Consider the following 22,993-nt stretch of genomic DNA (forward strand, 5'->3'; position numbering starts at 1 on the left):
CCCAAATATATACATTCCCCCGGTACATTTCAGTGAGATCGTTAAGAAGTTCAGCTCGGTTTCTCTTCTCTTCTGGGGGCCCCGAAAAAGAGCGGCTAAAACCTCCCAGAAGTTTCACATATATGAGTAGGCTAGTACCATAAGTTCATAAGATATGTTCCAGGATAAGTTTGTTAATCTCTGGTAACTTAGAAACTGGAGCTTTTCACGATTGTAGTGAAGAGGTAGGTCATAGATTCGAGGTAAAGCGAAAGAGGCCTGGTGATTGGGGCGCTGCTGTCGAAGGCTTAGTAATGCGGACTAAATAGGACCTAGATGGAAGTCCAAGCTGCAAAATTAACCACCGAGTGTAGCCAATCAATTCTCGTTGTCGTTCTCTCGAACTAGCTCGAGCATTACGAAGTATAAGTAGTGTCATACTTATGGAAGGAACATATCACTTATAAACTTATGGTAGTACTATATACCCTATCCAGAACGTCTCCCAAACTTTGACCAATATATACTAAAACATTGAAAGAAATCTGGGCTCAAAATACGGGAAATTATTTTACAACGATTTAACTTAATCTTATCTTAAAGAATGTGTAAAGAACATACATACGTGGTTTTGTGTTTAGTTTAATTAATTTCACGAGGTATTGTGTTGATTCTAATGCTATGTCGCCTAGAGGATAATGAAGAATTGTTTACCTTTATATTAAGTTTTCCGGAATGTGTACCATTTCCGCTTAGTCTTAGTTAGTAAAGCTTTCAATCAGCTATAGTCCTTATATGCTCCATTTTGTTTGTGTAAAAGCCGTTCCTTATTTGGTCTTTACACACAAAGACATCATCCTGTCTCGCTGTTGATGTAGCTTCATCAATCTAGGCCTTAGTTTACCAGCAAATGTATTTTTTTATTTAAAGTGTAGCAAGGATTAAAATTAAAACACTACTTGTAACTGCTAAAAATCAACGTAAAGTTGCGATGAGATAGAGCTATAGAAAATCGCTAATTTGTGCTTGAAAATATTCGTAAGTTTTATAATGGTTTAATTGGGCTGGAATTTTATACCTAATTGAAGTCTTCGAGTCTAGATAGGTAAGAGATTATAACACACCCTATTAGTAACCCCTCCCTACGGAGTATGAACGTGGCCATAAACATCAAAGAGAATTAGGTCATGCCATATATATAAGAAAAGATCAAATGCCGGTCGGGGATATGCTATATTAGCTTACAAATTGGACAAATACTTTGTCCTTTTCGGTCCACCCCTTTCTCTCTCTCATAGACTCTCATTCTCTTATAAAAAGAATCATTTTCTATTCTTTTCTCCGCGTTTCTTTTTTATTAATGAGAAAACTGCAGGCGATATCCTTCTATTGGATCGCCATAACAGGGCTCCCACCAGGTCCCTAAAAGTCCCTAAAGTCCCTATTTTCCTACAAGGTCCTTAATCTACCCTAAAATTGGTATTCGGTCCTTAAATCACCCTATTTTTATAAACCTCAGAAAAAGTATAAGGGTGGCCTGAAAATGTCTTGTCTGAGATTTGACCAGAGCCCCAAATTTGCGGAGCTCGCTTCGCTCGCTCCGGTTATTTATGATTTACTTAATGTTAAATTTAAATGAATTAATTGGCTTATTTTTAAAACAATAACAACTCGTGCAAAAATTATTCGAGTGGTTTTAGATTGGTTTTCATATAGGTTCGCTATGTACATTATTGCAAATGGTCAGAGAAATTTGTTCAAGTTAGTCAGGGAAAGTCAGGGAATTTCATTCCAAAAATTTTGTACGAACCCTGTAAAGGTCCAAATTCTAGTTCAGTGGATTTTTTAAAAAACAGTAAACATGATAACGAAAATAGTTACTTCTAATCAAAAAACCTTCCTTATACATTAGAGCCAGTATCAAGTCTTACCTACCGCTCCCTTAGAATAAGAATATAAACAAAACATAGTCAGAAATAATATCCTATTTTGTCGAAATAAATAGAAAAGAGTAATAGGTTCCTAACTGTTTGTGATATTTTCACAGAATAGATATCATTTTGTTTTATCAGTGGTCCCTTTTTGGTTCCTACTTTTAGAATTTAGGTCCCTATTTTACCCTATTTTTATCGTGAAAAGTCCCTTTTTCCCCTATTTATTTTTGAGATTTTGGTGGGAGCCCTGCCATAAGCTTATAAGTTATAAGTCTTAACCCACCCATGAAAGAGAGACTGAGATAATTTGACCCGCGCCAAGGCAGTGCCCACGCAGAGAGGCGAAAACATTGCCTCTGTGTTTCTTTGCGTGCATGAGGGAATTAACTCAAGAAGGCGCAGTACTACGTATGTAAACGTCATACCCTTCTACCTCTTAGCTTAGTGTAATCCCCCCTAGTAGGCGCGTACAGTATCTCCTTTTATAAGAGGGAGGGATAAAGAGTCTAGTCTACTTGTCTATTTATCTACAAGTTTTTTACCAGGCGTTGAAGACTTATAAAAGATGAACTTATAGGTTATGGTGATACGCTATACACGTAAGTAGCCCTACAGTCTGTACGAGGCTAAGGCATAGCGTTACATAATGTTAAGCCTCGTGAAAGACAAAGTAATGGTGGTCAAGTACTCTCGTGTACCTCTATATTGGTGGCATCGCGTGAAGCACCGTTTGCTCGCATTACGTACTGGACAGGAGTGGGGGGGGGGGTTAATACGTGTACCCCCTTAAGGAAAAATGGCCTTATTAAGAGACTGGCTCATTTTCGGGTAGCGCTTTGGCGATAATAGCCTGGGTACCTCAAATTAACAAGTACCTATATAAAAGAGTAAAGAGCCTTTTCCATGAGAATTCGTCACACAAAATAAACGATAGGATTGTTGAAACGATACACTTTCTCGTTTTATTATCCAGGTTGAATTTCACCATAAAAAGTAGAAACGCAACTGATTTGTTTTCAAGACCAATGAGATGCTGGTTGTAATTAGAGGCTGGGATTAACTCTGGACCTACGTTTGTTTGGACTGGAGATAAAGCTAGAAATGTGGCGCGAATTTATACCTTCTCCCTAATATACTAGATATCGCTTCTTGTTACTACCTACAAGTACGAGGTTTCACACTTGACTCAAAAGCAGACAACCCAGTTGCTATTCCACTTTAATGGATTTGGCGCGAGATTCAGAGCTCTACACGCCTGGAAGAGTTTTCTTAGCTTTCTCAAAAGTCTAGAGTCGTTTTATAATAATTATACCCAGCATCCCTTTCATCTTCGATGCTTTTACTCCGCTTCATCCTGTTCCTTCGCAATCAAATCTACAATCCTCTCCTTTTCCTCTGGAAAAGTTTTCGTGGAGATTCATCCGAAAGTAACACTGAATCCGCAGACCACCGCAACGCAACCTAGCTAGCTACATAGGCTTTTAAGATTTTAATTTGATTCTTTAGTTTTCCCCTTTTAATAGTCGTGGAGAACGAGAACTAGGTACTTGCTTAATTACACGTAAGGTACTTGCTTAATTACACGTAAGGCAATCGTGTCCCAAGGCCCTTAAAGTGTAAATGTATAAGACTTAAAATTAAGAACCGATTTTGTAAACAACCTTATAGTTAGACCCAACAATTTTAAAATGTTTTAAATTAACTGTACTTATTTGAGCACTAAAGTATACTTTATTAGTAAGTTTGAACAGGGATAGATTTAATTTTAGAAGTAGGAATGGAGTCTAACGGTTAGTATTTACTTCAGTTATTCCGACTCATAGCCTAGTATAGAGCCCCTCCCTTCAACACGTAACGAAAAGTCTAAATTATCTTATTGGGTAGCTCACTTAAACTGCGTTTTGATGACGTTGCTGACGGGGACGGCGAAAAATACGCAATTCCTTTTTACCTCTGTCGCTATGACCCCCCCCCCGTCTCCTCTTTCATACCCCCGTTCCCGTGGAAGGGGGTCCGGGACTTCGACGTGCGCCCAGATATTACTCTGTTCTCCATTCCTACTTCTTAAATTAAATCTATCCCTGGTTTGAAATCTTCTAAGCTAATGTTTTAGTCAATTAAATATATATATATATATATATATATATATATATATATATATATATATATATATATAATCAAAAGCAAATAGAATTTGTGAGGTAGTAAGACGAGGTAGACAACGAAACGAAACGTCCTTACTGACTAGGGAAATTAAAACTGGCCTACTGTTCAATTGCCAAAAAGTAGGTTTCCCTTATATTTCTACTTTAATAATAGGTCCCGTTCTTCTTGTTTTAAATATCTGTTAAAAACTTCTTTTATCTTTTCACCCATTTCTCTTTTGCTTCTCGCGAACCGTTTTTCGGAATGCCAAACTTCGTTAATGTCGTTGTAAAAAGCGGTCCAGGCCAGAAAGGGTTGGGTTCTTAGAGAAGAAGGTGGTGGTAGAGTGAGATACCTACCAAGGATTCTAGATCTCTCATCCGTTCCTAAAATTTTCACCGAACTTTCTGCAAATAAATCGATAACACCATTGGAATCAGGAGCAAGGGGGGGGGGAACCGTTATTATTCTGCTCGAATAACTTTTGCTCGCCCCCCCCCCGATCTTTACCTGACGGTTTTATCGACCTTTTTTTCGCCTTGGTTGCTCCCGAGATGACCCCCTTATGGTGTGACCATGCCAGGAGGATATCTTGTTTGAACACCAATCGTGAATTATTTGTATGTTTTTATTATTTTTGGTTTCAAAATTTTATCAGAGTTAGGCCTAATGGCTGGTTAAACAGGGTTGAGACAGTACCTTTGCCCTTTGTACTTCTGTCTTGGAGGAAGTAGCTTCAATGGAGGTGAAAAGAGGGTGTGATATGCTGGGCAATAGGTGCAGCACCTCTCTGTCAAGCTGGTTACTCCAAGCTTTTGGAAGGCTTCGAAAGTTAGGTATTTTGAAAATGAGTTTGAAAGCCCATTTAGAGACTATAGACTAATTGATTTTATTTAACCCCTTGAACTTTTGAAAATGGTCTATTTCGAATACCATGTACTTCGAAATTATTTACTCCTAGTTGATTTACTCTTACAGTGTTAATCAAAAGAAAAAAACCTGATTGATATTGACACATTCCAACCGGATCTTAGTAAAGAAAAAAAAATTACTGAAAATTTCAAACCTTAATTTTTCAAGAAAATACAGAGTGTTTCAAAACGGGTGGTAGACTGGTAGTACAGTGGCACCATAAGGTTATCGCCACGCAAATTTCTTAGTATAAAAAAGAACTAACATATCATGTGATTAGCAATAGTGTTGGGTAAAGGTTACGTTTACAAAAGCAAAGATCATGGTCATACTATAGTATACTGTATGGAGACTTATTGTCATAGACTTATGATACATCCTAGAGTGCGAACTTAGTCGATACCGGTGTAAATTATTATCGATTGATAATAAAAGCTAGAACATAGAAATCAGCATGCATATGGAGTCCCAAAAAAAGAGAAAAAATTATTTTCGAAATAAAAAAATTCCTGGGTGATTGATGTTTGATAGAGGGAATTTTTTCTTCTAGAGAGATTTTTATAGTCTTTGAGTAACTTGGTTTGGCCCGATTCCCTTTTAATATAGGGTTAGAACTCTGGAAGGAAACCAAGAGACTCAAAGACTTAATAAGAAGGACTTCTATTCGATCTTGAAGGGTGCTTTTACAGAAGCTGTAATGAAAATGGGTTTGTTATATGTGCATGGGTATGACGAGATGTGGATTTCAAATTGGAACCCGTTGTTATTACTCCATGGGAAAAAAACTGTAATATATGTTTTCAATAGTTGTATGAACCCTTATAAGATTTATTCAAACTATGCCTACACACGTTCTCAGCTCTTATGTATGTTCTTGATATAATTTAGTACTAGCTACACTACACACATCACTTTCAGTTTCATCATTTTTATGAAGTAACTAGCCCTCCTTTTCGAGATATTTCATAAATTTTATAGGTAATCAATACCCGTATGCCATCGTAGTAGTGTGGGAGACCTTCGCGATATATGGTGCACTCCGTATGATGGGATGTGGATTTAAAAATTTGATATTTTTAAGAGAAAAAAAAAAAAGAAATACCATCAGGTATACTATATTGATATATATCTAACCTGAAAGGGACCCCATAGATAAAATGAAAAATACATCAAAAATAAATGATTTATTCTAGCAATCTTATGCATTTCTAAGAGCAATAAATAGCCTGTTTTCTTATAAGGAACGCGTTTGACTCCTTGCTTTATTTAACTTGGATATTTGCAATCCCTTTGGGGAAAGTGGTAGGCCTAGACTTGTTGCTCCTAGCTAAAACCAAGAGAAGCATTCATGTAGTGACGTATCATTCATTACATGTACTTGTCTAAAACTCGTACCGACTCGCCCAGGCTTTGAAGTCATCTTTTACATTATATTTTATAAGAAATGATAATTTTCCATATCTGTCGTAAGAGTTCACGAAAAAATAATATTTCCGAATATTCTTTCACTGTTTTAATATTTATTTATTATTATTATTATTATTATTTTGAGAAAAAATATTCACAAATGTCAATGTGGTAAGTTTGTTATTGTTTTGCTAAATAGTTTCCTCGATCCGCGACCTTTTTGTCATTTTATAATAAGTTTTGTAAAATAGTTATTTCCAGCTCTGACCTTTACGCTAATGTTTGTTAGTTTTGGAAAAATAGAATATTTCCAGCCCTGCTCATTAGGGTAATTTTAGGTAAAGTTTGCATAATAGCTTCTTTTTTTTTTAGGCCTGACCTCTATGATTATTTAACGTTTCGCAAAATAGTTATCTCCAGTCCTGACCACGGGAAGTGACGGGATCACCTTCTCCACTCCTTCTTCCCCAAATTAGAAATAATTCAAGATGGATGCCGTAACCACAATGATTATCGTTAACGTGACAATTTTAATTCGGTTTTAATCACGTTTATAGTCGCGTTTTTTTAACGGAATTATTGAACAATGTATTTTAAGTGAAGCCTAATCCTGAATTTAACTTATATTTTGCTGGTAAGTTTCGATAAATTTTGTTATATAAGGTTTTTTATTTGGCGGGTGGCTTGAGTATGATTGACGGCTTAGGGTTACGGGTAGGTTACGAGGGCGCCCCGGCCACGTGCCCGGCACACGTCTCGTCCCGACACGTTCCGACAGCATTGAAGCCGGGGCCCGTTGGTATAATGTTTGAATTTTAATTAAAGCTGCCGCCCACGTGTTTTAACTAGATTAATTAATTAACCCAGCTGATTTTAATTATAAATATTTATCGCGCTAATTTGTTTGGTGATTTATAGGGTATTCGTTAGGGTATTTTTTTGAACACTAGTAATTAACCTGGAGTAGTGGGATTAAGGTAATTAAATTAGATTGAAGTAAATTTAGGAATTTAGTTGACATAAATTACGGTATTTATACCGAATTAAATTAGATTAAAGTAAATTTAGGAATTTAGATGGCATAAATTACGGTAATTATGCCGAAATTAAATTAGATTGAAGTAAATTTAGGAATTTAGATCCTGAATCTGAATTAAATTACACTGATCACTCTGAAATAAATTCGGTAATTAAAGTAATTGACCTGGTTTAAATTACGCATTTCATACATTATAAATTGGGTAATTAATTTATATATTATCTTAAAATAAACTTCAATTGAAGCATTACACAATAGAGTAGTGTCGGTAGAGAGGGGAGAAGACTGTTTATCCCTCCCTCTAGGCGCGCTTTTGTAAGAGGGGATACTGTACGCGCCTGGTAGGAGGGATGACACTAAGAGATAGAATGTCAGTTCTACGTATGCAAACGTCATACCCTTCTATCTCTTAGCTCAGTGTCATCCCCCCTACCAGGCGCGTACAGTATCCCCTCTTACAAAAGCGCGCCTAGAGGGAGGGATACACAGTCTACTCCCCCTCTACCGACACTGCTCTATGGTATGACGTTTGCATAGTAGAAGCAGAAGTGAGATGAGACTAGAAGTACTGAGCTAACCAAATTCTTCACTCGGCGAAAGTGAATATTCTTGATAACACAAGAACGGTTGGCCCTCTAGTAGCGGTTTCTGAATTTTCCCTCCAAAACGTGAGACGCTCGCGGTGGTAGACGGCCGAACTAGATTCAAGGAGCCGCGTCCGTGTTCGGCCGCTTTAGGTTGAGGGGAAGGGGGTAGGAAATGTTTTTGGAACTCGACCAATTTTTTTCTCTTGAGTGTAGGCGCGATGGAAGCGGCATAAAATCCTCAAATTTGTTCACTAGTGCCAGGATCTACTATCAATGCTAGAGCCCTTCACTTCTAGTCTCATCTCACTTCTGGTAGAACTGACATTACTCTATAGTTCACCTTTATTTTGGCCCACCATACAAAATCGTAGGATGTGAAATCCAAAAAAAAAAATAGAAACTTCTTATTTTAACTATAAATCTGGTAATCCTCCCTTACTACAATTTTTCTTCTGTTCCTCTTTTCATTAAACGCCCCAAATTAAATCCACCTCACCTGAACATCTCCCCTCTAACCCCCCCCCCCCCATCTAAAACCTATTAAACGTAAAAGATAATTACTATTGTTCAACCCTCTGTTAAATACTTTAAAAGGGTTGGTTTCAGCAACGTTGGATACTACCAATTGTTATCGCCCTGTAATATTATTATATTTTTAATTTTTTTTTTTTGGTTTCAACGCCAACCGTATTTTGTTTTGACCTTGGTTATCTAATTTTCATTCATTAAGAACTTAGTTCAAATGAAAATTAAAAATAGTAAAAGAAAATTTAAATTTCATTGTTTCATATTTAATTGGTGGGTAGTCAATAGATGATGGTACTAAGAGAGAGGAGTGCCTGATACGTCATCATCGTGTAGCGTTGTCGTTATGGTTCACTGGTTTATACCTGTTTTAATGCTTTGGTCCCATTGAACCGAATTCCCATTCGACAGAACGGCTTTTTTTTGCGGTGTCCCATTCGACCGAACGTAGCCAAAGGTGCGATTTTATTATAGTCCCATTGGACCGAAATTCTATTGAACTGGAAGAAGACATACTGTGTGGTTTTGCTTTAAATATATTTTTAATTTCACAACTTATTATTGTTAAAATAAATGTGAGTTGAAAATGTATTACTGCACTTATTTTAACAGCGTTTTAATTACGGCGAACCTCACCTACCCTAGCCTAACCTAACCTAACCTAACCAAACGTAACCTAACCTAACCAAACCTAACCTAACCTAACCTAACCCAAACTTGTTTCGAGGTAAAAAGATTATTTATATGAGTATTAAAAGCCCGCCTCTTACCACGAACAATTTATTAGCAATAATAGAAATATTTTGGAAAAGATGTCAGATAATTAATTGGAGAATTTTCGGAAAAGGTGGCAGCTAATTAATAGGAGAATATTTTGGAAAAGGTGGCAGCTAATTAAAAGGAGAATATTTTGGAAAATGTGGCAGCTAATTAAAAGGAGAATATTTTGGAAAATGTGGCAGCTAATTAGTAGGAGAATGTTTTGGAAAATGTGGCAGCTAATTAGTAGGAGAATGTTTTGGAAAATGTGGCAGCTAATTAGTAGGAGAATGTTTTGGAAAAGGTTGCAGCTAAATTATGGGAGAATATTTTGGAAAAGGTGGCAGCTAATTAATAGGAGAATGTTTTGGAAAATGTGGCAGTTAATTAGTAGGAGAATGTTTTGGAAAAGGTTGCAGCTAAATTATGGGAGAATATTTTGGAAAAGGTGGCAGCTAATTAATAGGAGAATGTTTTGGAAAATGTGGCAGCTAATTAGTAGGAGAATGTTTTGGAAAAGGTTGCAGCTAATTAATAGGAGAATATTTTGGAAAAGGTGTCTGCTAATTAATAGGAAAATCTTTTCGAAAAGGTGGCAGCTAATTAATGGGAGAATGTTTTGGAAAAGGTGGTAGCTATTTAAAGGGAGAATATTTTGGAAAAGGTGAAAGCTAATTAAAAGGAGCATATTTTGGAAAAGGTGTCAACGAATTATCGGAACCAAACCTAACCTAACCTAACCTTACCTTACCTTACCTAACCTTACCTTACCTAACCTTACCTAACCTAACCTAACCTAACCTAACCTAACCCACCCGAAACCAAAATATTATAATTTTAATTTAAAACTTAAAGACATTGATGGAACTACCATTAAGACTGTACTTTATTTTAAGCACAATTTGTTTATTAATTCTATATATCTCTTGCCTTGAAAGGAATGAAAGTGAGCGTTTTAATTAGTATCACGAAATATTTACTTTTAATATTATTAACATACCTTTCGGAGATTCGAACCAACAACCTATCGCTTCTTAGTCCAACACCGTTTCCACTACACCACCGAATTGCTGACGGCTACAGTGTTTCAAGTTATAATGATGTATTTTTAGGGGCATATTCGGACGATTGGGATTTCGATCCATCGGGAATATAGCCATTGGGCTGGAAATCTAAAATCATTGCGGGATTTTCGGTCGAATGGGATTTCGGTCCATTGGGAATTCGGTTGAAAGGAACGATACCGTTTTAATACCGCGCCCGAATTTTAATATTGAATATTATAATGTTTTAAATTAATATTTTATCAAAGATTTATTTTCTTGAAAACATTTTTCTTATAAACATTATAAATCATTATATGGCCACGAATGAAAGGGATTCTTAGGTTTGCTGGTATATCAAGGTCATTCAAAATCTGTTTCACACTACAATTTTGTTCAGATGCAACTTATATAAAGTTTTGAATCTGAACTGTCGACCTAATTCAATTGCGCGCGGCAATAATTGCTTTACAGCAATTTATACTTATTGTATTACTAAAACGCGAATTGGGAATAATTCCTGTAAGGTATTAACAAAGACCACCCTTCTTATATTATTAACACGTGTACTTATGCCCTGGGAGTGTCGTCTTCTCTCCATTGCGGCGGGTTTGGGTTTACCATAATCTTTAAAACCATTCCGTCATTACATCCATCCAATATCTTTTATTATTTTTTCACGCTCTACAGATTTCAGAAAATCTCCCCTCCCTACATCAAATAGATTTCCTTCCCAAGCGATTAACAGGGTGGTTTAGATATTATGAAACATGGAGGAGAATTTTTTGAAAATTCAAGGCCTATTATCACGCAATCAGTATTCAGTTTCAGTATATTAAATATCTATAGACTATCTAAACCACTTTTTTATATGCAAAGAAAAATGATGTAATGGAAAGAAAAAACGTACTCTTTCTAAATAATAATTTTATGGCTTCATATTTTTCGAGGGGATAATCACTCTTACGCTTTCTACTACCCCTATTTATACCCTCCCTCTTTGGCCTTCTTTCCCCTGTTTATACCCCCCCTATTTGGACAGACGCAACCAGAGTTCACAACACGTGGGAGCCTCTAGCGGTGCTTCTTGGCGCGAGGGAAGTAACCCCAACCCAAGATGGCGGTGTTTTGCTATTATATTATGGAAGGTTCTATAGGTCGGGTCAGCTTAGGTTAGGTTACGTTTAGTGAGGTGGGGTCAGTTCACGCGGTCATCATGTCATTTTAGCAGCGTGCACTATCCAATTTATTGTCTGCATGCAGTACAGAGTTATACACCGATACTATGAAGTGAAGGGCCCCTCGATTGTTTTTACTAAAATTGCCGTATCATAGGCGAAAGACTCTTTTATACCTTCATCCGCGCGCGGTTGACCCTAGAAAGGGCAGCGAGTGTTGGTTATCTTGCCCCTCTCTCTCTCTCTCTTGAAAATTTGAGGGTATATCGAGATTTAAGCACCGAGCTGAAAGATATTCGGCCCCCTGTACCATCACCACCACCACCAACCACTAGGCCATTAAAATCTTATTGACCCCGAGACGCGCAACGCGGCCTAAACGCGCCCATATCTTTTCCTTCTCCCTTCATATCTACGTATAACCCATGCCCGTCGTGGAAGAACATCGTAAATGGTGTTTTTCATACAATTTTTACCAAGTTTTTATATCCCTTCAGCCTGTCAGAATATTTTTGTTACTTTCTCTATGGCCGCCATTTTTAAAGATGGCGGCGGCAAATAGAAGCCCAATATCCATAAGACCATTCTAGATGATATATTGAACATGTATACTAAATATTAGTGAAATTGGTTGAAATGCACGAACTTTATTTCATAAAGAAATTTATTTTATATTTTTGGACGCCATTTTTCAAGATGGCGATAGATTGAAAAAAATCTTTCTTAGAGTAACGTCCCGCTGCAAAAATTTCAGCCTTCTGGGTGAGGTGAAGGGGTTTGAACTGGGCGTTATAATTCAGTCGACATCTTGTCACCTATAAAACACCCAATTTTAAAACAACCAAGAACCAGATACCCCAAAATTAATTAAATCCGTTTTCAGACAGGTCAAAGGTTGTCAAAATTCCCGCGCCTGATTCTTATTACCCCCAATAAGTTAATACTTTCCATTCTCCATTGACTTTGAAGTTGAAGTTTCAACTTTATATTAAGTTCCAAAATTCTAATATATCCGAGTTACGTCAGTTTTGGTTTCAAATTAGCTTCTAAGTAATAATAACTTCGGAATTTTGAGCCGGCTGCTATATACGGAGCGGTTTAGTGTTTAAAATTCTATATATATGAGCACCCATACCTCCCTAATGGTGGGTGAGAGGCCTCTATAAGGGAAGTGTATCGCAGGTGTCTGTGAATGGAGGCTTGCTCCATACAGGAAGATCGGACCAATAGAACTAAACTTGTTATATTATATTTGGAACCTATTTTGAAGCTAGGAACGTATGAGTATCAATAGACATTGAAGGTTTCACTTCATGAGTCGTTCGTTACATGGACTTAAGGCCCCTTTCAGAAGATACGAATTTTTGACTCAATTTAGATGGGCCAACTTGAGATGAGTAAATTTGAGTCACCAAATTATAAATTGATCTCTGGGCAATTTTGCTAACTCAAATTTTTGACCCATTTAGATGAGTCAACTTGAGTTGAGTAAATTTGAATCACCAAATTTTAAATTGATCTCTGAGCAATTTTGCTAACTCAAATTTTTGACCCATCTACCTAGTTCAGTCAAAAGTTGATACGTATCATCTGAAAAGGCCTTTAGTAATTCAAGCGGTGGGCTTAGACCAGAAAATAAATTACTGATTTTTAAAGCCCTCTCCAAGTTTTTCCTATCCCCAATATGGCGGCCTTGTACTTGAGGCTGAAAAAAAGCAACCTGATTGAAGGTTCTCAGGTGTTGTGTAGGTTCCCGGTTATATTGATAGTTAAAGGAGGTAAACAGTAGTGGACACTTTGGAGGCATCCTTTCAGATTTGCATAGTAGCTTATCGTTTATTGTCTTTTAATTAAACACTTTAGGCCGTCGGTTTTGTCTTTCGCGCTCGCTGTCTTCACGCTTTTCCTATTAAATTTCGATCAATTGCCCCAAAGGAGTCGACACGCCTAGACAATGATAACGGGGAATGGTGCAACGGCCCACCCCACCTCTCTCTCTCGCGCGCACACACAATCTAATCTAAATTGACGAGTCAAGAGTTCACGTTTAAATTTGGGAAAGTAGACGTAACGGATTTTCAATTAAATTACCTTAATGGAAGGCATAAAGTATTTTTTTTTTTTGGGAATTTTAAAAATTCTTGAAGTTGAATTATGAGGGGATTTTTCAAGGGATTCAATTTAGAGGTTGAATTATAAGGGGATTTTTTAAGGAATTTATTTTTAGAGGTTGAAATATAGGGGTGTTTTCAAGGGATTTAGTTTTAGGGTTGAAATGTGAGGGGATTTTTCAAGGGATTCAGAGTAGGGGTTGAAATGTGAGGGGATTTTTCAAGGGATTCAGAGTAGAGGTTGAAATGTGAGGGGATTTTTCAAGGGATTCAGAGTAGAGGTTGAAATGTGAGGGGAATTTTTCAAGGAATTTATTTTTAGATGTTGAATTATAGGTGGATTTTCAAGGAATTTAGTTTTAGAAGTTGAATTACAAGGGGATTTTCAAGGAATTTATATTTAGAAGTTGAATTACAAGGGGATTTTCAAGGAATTTATATTTAGAAGTTGAAATATGTGAGGGATTTTCAAGGAATTTATATTTAGAAGTTGAAATATGTGAGGGATTTTCAAGGAATTTATATTTAGAAGTTGAAATATGTGAGGGATTTTCAAGGAATTTATATTTAGAAGTTGAAATATGTGAGGGATTTTCAAGGAATTTATATTTAGAAGTTGAAATATGTGATGGATTTTCAAGGAATTATATTTAGAAGTTGAAATATGTGATGGATTTTCAAGGAATTATATTTAGAAGTTGAAATATGTGAGGGATTTTCAAGGAATACATTCAAGATGTTGAAACTAGAGGGAATTTTCAAGGAATACATTCAAGATGTTGAAACTAGAGGGAATTTTCAAGGAATACATTCAAGGTGTTGAAACTAAAGGGAATTTTCAAGGAATACATTCAAGTTGTTGATACTAGTGGGAATTTTCAAGGAATTAATTTTAGAGGTTCAAATATGAAGAGGATTTTCATGGAATTAATTTATTTATTGAGTGTGAAATGTGAGGACATTTTAAAGTTAGTACCCCAAATTGAAATGAGAATTATTGCGGCAACTTCCCCAATATATAACATTAACACTGGCTTTTATCGAAGATATCGCCTTTCCCTTTGATGTCTTTCATTATCACACTTCTCGAAATTGAAAAGACGATAATTAGGAAAAATAATTTGAACGTAAATATAAGCCAAGCGCGAGGAGAAGTTGTTTATAATATTTAAACAAATATGTGTAGGCCTACGCTACATTTAATTAAATTTTAATTGCTTCTCAGAATCTTTAGTAAAAGGATCGTATTTCAACAATTTGTTGTCTAAACTAAATCCTATCACTGTATCCTCAGAGTTGGGGGAATAAATTATAAAGGTTTAATTGTTTGTAACACAGACAGGTATAAAATTACCGTACCTTTATTGAATTCCCCTCGATTTTATAATTAATATTTGAACAGCGAGGTGCAATGTTTTAAATATAAATTTCTGAGAAAATAATTTAAAACTGAAGGGAATTTAAATTTAATTCAAAGAGATACATGGTTTGAAAATATTTTGTCTCTTTCTGGCAACCCTGTTAAGTAAAATTAAAATTACTCCAGCTACCATTATGTCCCTCAAGTTTTCTTTAAGACACTTTTTAAGTACTTTTGAAAATACCCGCAAGTCCTGCTAAAGAATGCCGAAGACTCTTCGTAAAATGAAACCAAGAATAACAGAGAGACGAAGTGTTGAAATTTTAGATCTGATATATGAAGCTTTAAAATGTTTTGGTCGCGGACGACAAACTTTGAAGAGTAGGCTGTAGGCTGTAGGCTGTAGCCATTCCTCCCCTAGTCTCCTAGAGATGCTATAGCAAGCCTGGTTCTTCTGCCCGGGATGAAATGGGGATTGCGAGAAGCTGAGAGATGAAATAAAACGATAGGACGACGGTAAGAGGAGCTAGAGAAAACGCGGGAAAAGAATTTCGCGCTTGAAAGAAATAAAGAAAAAAAGGCGCGAATCTGAGAATGGGAAAAGGAAGTTAAATTTAACAGAGCGCGTGCTGTGTGTGTGTGCCGGATTCTACAAGGCGAGCATGTGATAAATGTTCAGGATTAGGAAGGAGGGTGCTACTAATAGTCAGGGTTCATACAAACCTGGAAAAATCAGGGAAATAAATAGTTGACAAAAATCTCAGGGAAATTTAGAATTTTTAGTAATATTCAGGGAAATCGGGGAAATTTGCGTCAAACAGCGGGCGAGTAATTAAGCAAAATGTTCATAAACATACCCCCCTCCATAGGATTAACATTACACTATACTTTGGAGGTTCGTAACTCTGGTTATATTAGAGATACGGGGATGTCCATTGATTATGTAATAGTCATATTTGCCCCCCCCCTCCATAGGATACTCCATATACGGGGGCAAAAACCTGGAAAATTCAGGGAAGTATGTGGGGGAAAAACCTCGTGGAAATCTCAGGGAAATTTGTTTTCCAAAAGTTGTTATGATGAACCCTGTACTACCCAAGTACAGTGGCTATGTGGACTGTTAACCCTTGCGATAAAATGAATCATTTTCGATCAACATCGCCCTCTGTATTTCGGTCCTCACCTTTTAGAACATTGCCACTTCCACCGTTATTATCATTAATAATTGCTCGGTATAATCGCGTTTAAGATGGATTCTTTCACGCGCTCTCCTCCCTTGATGACATCGCGCGAGCTCTTCTATAATAAATACCAATTTTAGAAAGGGTAAATTTTCTACCGCAAATTACTTATGAAGTATACCTTTTTCAAGATTGCGTTTCTTAAGTATAGGGATTGCAGTACCAGTTACAAAGTCACGGTATCATTTTGAAAGAAAAAACCCTTCCCTAAGAAAAGTCATAAAAACCTTTACCGGCGCACTAAACTTAATTTCAGGGGATTCTTCCCTTCTACCCCAAACACACAGAAAAAACACCAAGGTTACAGCACCAAAAAAAGCAGAGAGTGAAAGTATCGGATTAAGAATCTCTAAACTGGTGAGATGAGATGAGCTATTTCGGGAAGTACCGTTAGTTACGTACAGCTAAAAGAGGACCACCCAAAAACTTGCGACAGCTTTTTGTTTTTGGTCTTTTTACTGTTTTTTAAAGAAAGAATGAAGTGGTTTCAACAGACAACCAGTTGTAAAAGGACCGTAGTTAGCTACCCTTAAAAAATTGATATTTCTTCCGAGTAGGTTAAGCCAGGGATAGATTTAATTTTAGAAGTAGGAATGGAGAACAGTACTGGTAATCTGGGCGCGCGTCAAAGTCCCGGACCCCCTTTTAACGTGACGGGGGGGTATGAAAGAAGAGGCGGGAGGGTTATAGCGACAGAGGTAAAAATAATGACGTATTTTTCGCCGTCCCCGTCAGCAACGTCATCTAAACGTAGGGTTTAAGTCAGCCAATAAGATTATTTAAACTTTTCGTTACGTGTTGGAGGGAGGGGCTATGAGTCGGAAGAACTGAAGTAAATACTAACCGTTCCGTTCTCCATTCCTACTTCTAAAATTAAATCTATCCCTGTTATTGCTTAATTTGTCCATGCCCCAATGGCTGCCTCGCCCCTGTGTGTGTTGGCTTCTCTATTTGTAATAAACGAATTCCTCTATTTATCGCCTTGTTATAATAAAAATAAGTAATCAATTAGTTTGTTGTAAATCCCCCCCCCCTTAATTTTTCGGCCTTGCCACGCCCCCTAGTATTCTTCCAATCATAAAAGAAAATAAGCGGCGAAACAACATTGAGGGGAAAGATTTTGCCGCGCTTTCTAGAAACAAACACTGAAAGTCCAAGGCTTAACTGATGTAAGGTAAAACCCCCTGAAAACAAAAGTGAGCTTTCACCTCATCACCAATACGGATTGAAAGGATAGGGCCTAGCTAGTATTGGAACGACCGCGGTTCGGCTCTTGTAACAACCTTTTTGTTTATATTGGCTGCTGGAAAACTCTGGCGAAGAAACAAATCGTTCTCTCCTTGTATTAGTATGGTGGGGGGCACCGATAACCTTTGTTTGGGCCAAGGCTTAAGGTTACGTTGTGCGTTTTCGTTCGGGCCAATCGCTTTTGTTTGTTTTGATTCTTTTCCCGATAGAAATCTTTGAAAATTGGATGTTTACCACGCGAAATACGAAAAGAAAATATTACGCGATGCGTGGATGGGCAAAGGGAACTTTGTACTATACCATAATGAAACAAATTAAGGTCAAAGTTCAAGGTTATCTGCACAGTCGGTTTTAAATGAAATTTGTAAATAAAATTAGAGATACGTTAAAGTAGGGATTAAGTGATTAATGCTAATTGAATGAAGTATAATAATAATAAAGAAAAAGGTCGTAGAGGTCCGCGGACCCCAACTTGGAGGAAGTGCTGAAAAACCTAATTTTTGGGTCCTCTTATTTAGTTTTATAATAAATTGAATTTTCTTTTGAGCTAATTGAATAAAGTATAATAATATTTAGATAAAGCGTAAGAGGTCCGCGGACCCCAACTTGGAGGGAGTGTTGAAAAACCTAATTTTTGGGTCCTCTTATTGAATTTTATAATAAAATGAATTTTCTTTTGGGTTACGCATTAAGTAATGCTAATTAAAATTAAGTTTAATTGAATTGACTTAAAACTAATTTTGATATTTAACCCAAAACCTATTATTTATTTTTTTGCGTAACCCTCAATTCATTTCAAACAATGTTTAATTTCTTATAACAAAGAAATAAATTCGATTAAAATTACCGAGTACCTAATTAAAAACTAAATAGTGAGAAGGAAGAAGATTATAATTTAATTAAGAGGTCTTCTTTTAATCAATTTTCTATTTTGGTACGAAGCTATTCAAGTTGATAGATTTTTTTTATTTGCATCTCGTACCCTTATTTCTCCAGACATCTAGTTGGGTTCTTCTCTTTGAAAATATAGCCCTTAATTAATCTTTTTCCATTGGGACTTGCTTGGCGCTAATCTCTCACCAACGCGCCGGCATCCAGGTTCCAATTATTACCAACCAACCGGGTCTCCATCAAGCTCTACCACCCTTGAGAGATGTAGTACGCGACAAGTACTCATTGCCTACTCTAGCTAAAGGCCTAGTTATACTTTTAAATTTTAACTAAATTCAAATACTTTTCTGTATCCAGAGGTTTATGCATGCCCAACTTAAATTTCAAACTTAATTTTGCCATCCAGATTTCTGATTTGTTCTGTTAATTACTTTGCTTTTAGCTTACCGCCCCCCTCTCCCAAACCCTGGTTCGATTTTTAGGAGGGAGGGAGGGAGGGAGAGAGAGAGAGAGAGAGAGAGACAGAGAGAGAGAGAAAAGTTAAATCTAGTGATGATTTACGAGTTCACCTAGCCCTACATCTCTTCTCTAATTCGCAATCCTTTCCTTACCCAATTTCTTAGGCTAACATCTTTTCCTTACTCGTTGTCGGTTTGAGCAATTATTAATGTCCCAATTAACTGAAGTGCCCACCGTTAATATCTTATTTAAGTAAGTTAATGTTTATAGCTCTCAACCCACTTCGGCGTTATTAACAGAGTATCACCTGCTCGCCTTATTTTTCTTTTAGTTAAGAAACTCCTTAAGTAAGAATGCCTTCATTAATGGCGCGTGCAGTTTTCCTCGTGGCCTTTCGCGCCAATTTTGCTCGCTCGCGCCTTTTGTACGCCTTCACTAATTTGATCCCCCCAGTAACTAGGGGGGGGGGGTGAAGAAGAGAAAATAATTCCAACCCCCCCCCCCCTTTTCCTACTCCTTAACGTTTTGTTAATCACTATTCGAAATCAGATTTTGGGATTTTTGGCTTCTGGTGTTGGAAACGCTCGTGGTCTCCTCCCCTACCCTATAAAGCTGATTTGAATTTTTTGATTGAAGACTAGAGAGGTTTTCTAATTTAATTTTTAAAAATAATAAGAAGGGTTTTTTATTTTTTTATTTTGTGGAATTTTTGGCCCTCGGAAACTTAATGAAGATATTAGGGATGTTATGTAAATTTTACTTGAAAATCTTAGCTTGTCTATTAGTTTAGTTTAATTAATTTATGGTAATTGATTAACCATTTTGAACCATGCATCTACCTAGCTAGTAGCATCGGTCAAAGTAAGTAAAAATGGTCTCACGGTTTTAGAGATATTAAAGAACTTTTTACTCTAAAACTACCGATCAGAAGTCAATATTTTTAGAGGGGCAAAAAAGTATCTAGACTTTATAGGGTTTTGGTTTAAAGAATATATACTTTTTTTCTTCTTCTTCTTCAAAACTGTCCGAAAATAGAGGGTGGGACTTTGAAGGTTGATCGCCTTGATGGTTGACCGCGCCATCTGTCAGCGGCAGCTGAATTAGAGTGCCTTCTCACAAACTTCCATCATTTTTTTCTTAACCTTCCCTCATCCTTTAAAGAGATAGTGTCACGTCGCGAAAAAACCCAATTTAACTTAAACAATAGTTTCATAAGCTGTTAAATTAGTTTAGAATTGTGATTAAATTAAGAAAAATTAATTTTTGTAAAATTCACGGTCAATTTGGCAGGTATATATTATCTTAGTTGGCTGTAGGGGACAAAGGGTACTATAGCGACATCTATTGTTTGGCGGGTAAAATTTCACGGCCAACTCGGTTCCTAAATATTGCCATAGTTGGCCGTTGACTGACTTTATTAACCGATGAAAGATACTGTAGCAATAGATATCTGGACTTCAGATTGCATTCTTTCAAGTTTTCAAGCGACATGAAACTGTTCCTTTGAAGCATCTTACCACCTTTTGGCCCAACCTTCCGCCCAACCACGTGCCCCACCACGATTTAAGGCTGTTCAATAAAAAATTTCCAAGATAGAAATTTGGTGAAAAAGGGGGATGGGTTGGGGTTAGATGGGATGGGATGGGGCGGGGAAGGGTCGATTTTCACTTAAGATAAGAGAAAGGCAATGCCTTAGTTGACTCCAGTGTCACCGACGGTGATGATATTTTGACTAAAAGGCAGCGAAGACCGTCGTCCTTGCTTATAGCCTTATAGATTCCCTGAGAAATTGAGTTTTATACAAAGATCTCGGCTTTAACCGTCCGGAGGAAGGTAATATAGTATGATAATGGAGTATAGATGTCACTTTCGATATTAGAATACTCGCCATCGCAGTCAGAAGTGGATTACGGTGAAGTTGAAAGTACTTCACTGCATGGTTCAATCAAAACACTTATAATGGTAGATTATCGCAACCATTTTGTTCATTCAAGCCTAGGCTAAAACGAGAGATGCGTTCTTCCTATAATGCACTTCTGACCTTAACTTAACCGAAGGATGTTGACGCTTTTTACGGAGATTTTTGGATTGAAAGGACCGGTGGGAAGGGAGGGGGTAAGTGGAGAAGGGGGCAGGGGGCGTGGGAGGAGCTAAATCGAAATTTTAACTTAAGATTCCACGAAAAATGGAAAGATAATCGGATATGACAACTCGCTTAAAACCCTGGCTTTCTTCGATCACTCCGATCGTAGACAAATAATCTTTCAAGACAACGATGTTTGGGAAGCAATTAAGGCAATATTATATAAAACAATGGAAGAGGCAGTGAAATTAAAAAATGGTGTCCACGTGTTAAGATTTTAAATATAACGTTTTTATTTATGTAATATTGTAAACCCATAATGTGTAAGTATGGGTCTGCCGTGTGGGCTTACTGTCCATTCGAGACGGCTGCGCCATCTTTGTTTAAATGTTTCTACCAAAAACCGGGCTGCAACAGGATAGAAGCATAACCTACTGTGATTTTACTTCAAAGTAAAAAGTTTTTGAAATACTTCAAGAGTCACGTGACCGGGGAAAGGCGTGGTTATAAAAGAACCTTAGTTACTTTTTATTTCGAAAACTAACCGCTTCAGGGAATTGGCGCTGCAATCTCACGAAAAACAAGGGCTAGATTCTTTGGATCTTGGCGTCACTTGGTGCCTGTGACGTATTTCATATGATTTTTATCTAAGATATGAATTCTTCTAGAGTACAATTTGTTATAAACTTAGAATAGGTGTTATTTTACTTATGATAGACAGACGATATTTCGAATGGTCGATTTATAGTTTTGTATAAAGGAAACACCCTTGCCTGGGTTGACCCCCTTTTTGCTTTCTGATGGAAAAAAGCGCGCATTCTATTGTTACACGCATTTTGCACAGCAACGCGCCCATACGGAAATTGTGGGCGCACACCAAAAAAAAATTTACGAGTTCATATCTATCTGTACAAAGAAAAGGGGGAACGAAATGTTTTAACCCCTTCAATAGAAAGCCTAAAAATATACACTATATAAGCAATGCCAAGGTAGCCATCGATTTGAAGGTATTTTCTTTTGCCCCCATAGATGGGGAATGTTTGTTTTTTATTTATTTTTATTTTCCCGTTTGGTCTACAGTAGTAATCCCAAAATAAGGATTGCTGCCTGGCAGCAGAAGTGAAATAGTTCATCTTATGATGTGTCTACCCCTCATCCCCTCTAAAGTATTTCTACTGTTTCTGGAATTAATTTATTTGTTAAAAGCGCCACCAGGTGGTGTTTGCGCTATACGAAATCTAAACTATTATTATCATCTTCTCCTTGAAGCAAATTAAATTATAATTATTTCCCAAATCAATGCCTCCAAAATTCAAATGAACAAACCGAATTAATCCACTATATATTTTTGAGAAATTTAAAAATATTTTGAAGGGATACTGTAAGCGATAATTTTTAAAACAGAAAGAGAGTATAAAATAATGTGAATATATCAAAATTGGAACCATGTTTCTATCTTTAATATTAAAAAAGATACGAGCGATTAAGTAATAAGAGTAATGAATGGCACTACGCGTTAGGCTTTCCCCGCCCATAAGCACTGGGGAGCGCCCTTATTGGACAAATACGTCAAGGTGGTACTAAGCTTCCAATAGGGATTAGGGGAAAGAAAGAAACATAAATGATTACTTCTTGTTAGAGATTTCTATTGACGGTCCAAGTTTGGCCCACAATTCCGTTGCCTTCCAAAAAAAACGTAACAAACAGAAGCCTGACATTCTTATCAAAACGTATCTTCCTGAATAGAGTGGACCGGGCGCTTGCTCCAGTTTACCCTAGAGCTGAGCTGATAGTTTGAAAATATATTTTTGGTTCTGCTCCATCCAGTGTTGCACCAGAGCAAGGCTGCATGCACTTTCTTATCAAACGGAAGAAGCAATAAAAAATAAATAAAAGCAACCCGATTTTCCTTCTTTTTTTACCGACGACTGGAAATGAGGTTTTAAGCGTTCAAGCGTAAGCATCTGCACATCTCTTTCGGGGCTAGGAACTCGATCGAAAAAGGCTCCGATCAAAACCCTGGGATGCTGGGATGCTATCCGTGGATAAGCGTGAAAGGGGTAGAGTAGAGCGTATAGAGACATAAGCTTAT

The 22,993-nt window shown here is 37.0% G+C and overlaps 1 protein-coding gene across 6 annotated transcripts in view; it reads right to left on the reverse strand.

Annotated features, from left to right (window-relative positions):
* LOC149654691 (uncharacterized) overlaps positions 1-22,993 on the reverse strand; it is a 226,509-nt gene that overhangs the window by 112,311 nt on the left and 91,205 nt on the right. The window lies entirely within an intron of this gene.

The sequence above is a fragment of the Phalangium opilio genome, unplaced genomic scaffold, assembly GCF_054372755.1.
Source record: "Phalangium opilio isolate 3A_F unplaced genomic scaffold, DU_Popi_V2 ptg000079l_1, whole genome shotgun sequence".
In the NCBI taxonomy this organism is placed as follows: Eukaryota; Metazoa; Arthropoda; class Arachnida; order Opiliones; family Phalangiidae; genus Phalangium; species Phalangium opilio.